The sequence below is a fragment of the Triticum aestivum genome, unplaced genomic scaffold (assembly GCF_018294505.1).
Source record: "Triticum aestivum cultivar Chinese Spring unplaced genomic scaffold, IWGSC CS RefSeq v2.1 scaffold75515, whole genome shotgun sequence".
Classification (NCBI taxonomy): Eukaryota; Viridiplantae; Streptophyta; class Magnoliopsida; order Poales; family Poaceae; genus Triticum; species Triticum aestivum.
This window is the reverse complement of record NW_025248598.1, coordinates 1-2,312: the sequence shown is the minus strand read 5'-3', so window position 1 is coordinate 2,312 and position 2,312 is coordinate 1. Positions and strand designations below refer to the sequence as shown.

The window sequence follows — 2,312 nt, the reverse complement described above, 5'->3', positions numbered from 1 at the left end:
CGCAGGACGGCACGCTCGGCTCCGGCGGCAAGGCATGGCTGCGGGCTAGGATGATGAGACCGTGGGTCGTGAATGTGGATGGGTGGTAGCCATGGCCTCTCTCTCATCTTCGATTCTATAGTTTCTTCATCTGCTCTCTTCAACTAGCCCTAATACATTTTCGTGTTGCAGGTTTTGAATCGTTGACACATGGTTTGCTTGAGACAAGCGAAGCTGCTGAGGTGATTTGTACACCTAAACTGCTTCAGGTATTTGCCCGATTTGCATGGCAAGAATAGCAGGATTATACATGTTTGTTCTATTTCATTTGTCATCCCATGATTTATCCCACTTCTAAGTGTGACAACTAATGATGTCCCTGGATTTGATTTTTTCTCACTTTGCATGAATTCAGGTTAATGTCAAGGGCTTGAAAGGTGTGAGGGAAGTAAAGATGGATCTATACATAGGGTGTATGATCTAGTGCATATTAGATAATCAAAGTTGATGCATATGTTACAGGTATAGAGTTGTGCACCAATCTAGTTGATGTTCACATAATCCCCAAGCTGATTTATCGATTAGAAGAGTCATGTATTATTGTAGCTTTCTCTCTACATCAAGTACACATAAATATAATGCCGAAGAATGTAGTTTCTTTCATTGTTCTGCAGATCTTCCCCGCGAGGTGCTACAAATCAGATGGGCGCTGTCGTGAAGGCCGCGAAGGTGTGGCCGATGGCACAGGTTAGCCTGTGGGTGGCACCATCGTGCTGCTCTAGACGTGCATTGTGGTGCTGCTCGTGGCGGCTTTCGGAGGGAGACAGAGTGGTATGTGCTTTTCTAAACATATATATTCCTGAAGAACCTTTTTTATAGTCCTAATGAATTGAGCAATTTGTTCTCTCGTGTCTCTTCCCCTTTGTTTCTACCCTAATGCAGCAGAACATAGAGAGTTTGGGAGCTACTCGGGTTTGGATCAGCAAGCCATGTCTGTTTGGTTTGGCAAAGGAAGGTATTTTATCTTTTTTCTGTAATGCCATGAACATCTCTGAATCTTTACACGGGTTCCAGCCGATGCTTAATTTTTTCCAACATATTTGTGATTGAAGCCCACACATACGTAGTCATGGATCTGATTTTGCGTTTTGGACCTTGCTATTTCACTGATTTGGAACATGTATATGTAGTTCTAGGCTTCTAACTAGATGGATTAATAGATATGTTGGACATATGCATTTTATATGACCAGCATGGATCTATGTTTATTATTTGATGCTCCTTCTTATCACGGGGAAGAATTTTTGCAAAGAGTTGTCATTTTTGGAGATATGGGCAACTTATGGATTTGTTTTCACTTAAGGAGTATGCTTTCAGTGCTACAGAGTATGAAGTGAAATTAGATTAGATTGATGATTAGTGATTAATTATAGAACTGTTGGCAGCACCAGTTTAACATATGTTGATTTCTGTCCCATCTTTATTTTTTTAAGTTAAACTGTGAATTTGAAAACAAAAAGATTCTACATTTGTTAATGCTAAATTTATCAGTTCTTTGTTTTGGTAATCACCTCCTGCATATGTGTTCCTGGGTAGTTTTCTTACTGCCACAACTTGGATTCTATTGGCGTTTCGTGACAGATTTTAGCAGCATTGCTACACCTCTCAATGAGATTACAAAGAAGGATGTGCCTTTTGTTTGGGGTACCGCACAGGAAGAAGCCTTCACGGTGTTGAAAGATAAGTTGACACATGCTCCTTTACTCCAACTTCCTAATTTTAATAAGACATTTGAGCTTGAATGTGATGCTAGTGGAATTGGATTAGGAGGTGTGTTATTACAAGATGGCAAACCTATTGCATACTTTTCTGAAAAATTGAGTGGGCCTAGTCTGAATTATTCTACTTATGATAAAGAATTATATGCTCTTGTTCGGACTTTAGAAACATGGCACCATTATTTATGGCCCAAAGAATTTTTTATACATTCTGATCATGAATCTTTGAAACATATTAAAAGTCAAGCTAAACTGAATCGTAGACATGCTAAATGGGTTGAATTCATTGAGACTTTCCCTTATGTCATTAAACACAATAAGGGTAAAGAAAATGTTATTGCTGATGCATTGTCTCGTCGCTATACTATGGTTTCACAACTTGACTTCAAAATATTTGGTTTGGAGACCATCAAAGATCAATATGAGCATGATGGTGATTTTAAAGATGTATTGCAGAATTGTAAAGAAGGGAGAACATAGAACAAGTTCATTGTTAATGATGGATTTGTGTTTTGTGCTAACAAGCTATGCATTCCAGCTAGCTCTATTCGTCTT

The 2,312-nt window shown here is 39.0% G+C and overlaps 1 long non-coding RNA gene across 1 annotated transcript; it reads left to right on the top strand.

Moving 5' to 3' along the window:
• The first annotated feature begins 9 nt into the window (after positions 1–9).
• On the top strand, positions 10–1,741 carry LOC123177259 (uncharacterized). The gene is made up of 4 exons (XR_006488854.1): positions 10–248; positions 395–810; positions 922–994; positions 1,621–1,741. It is a non-coding gene; the product is annotated as an uncharacterized lncRNA (long non-coding RNA).
• Positions 1,742–2,312: the final 571 nt, after the last annotated feature.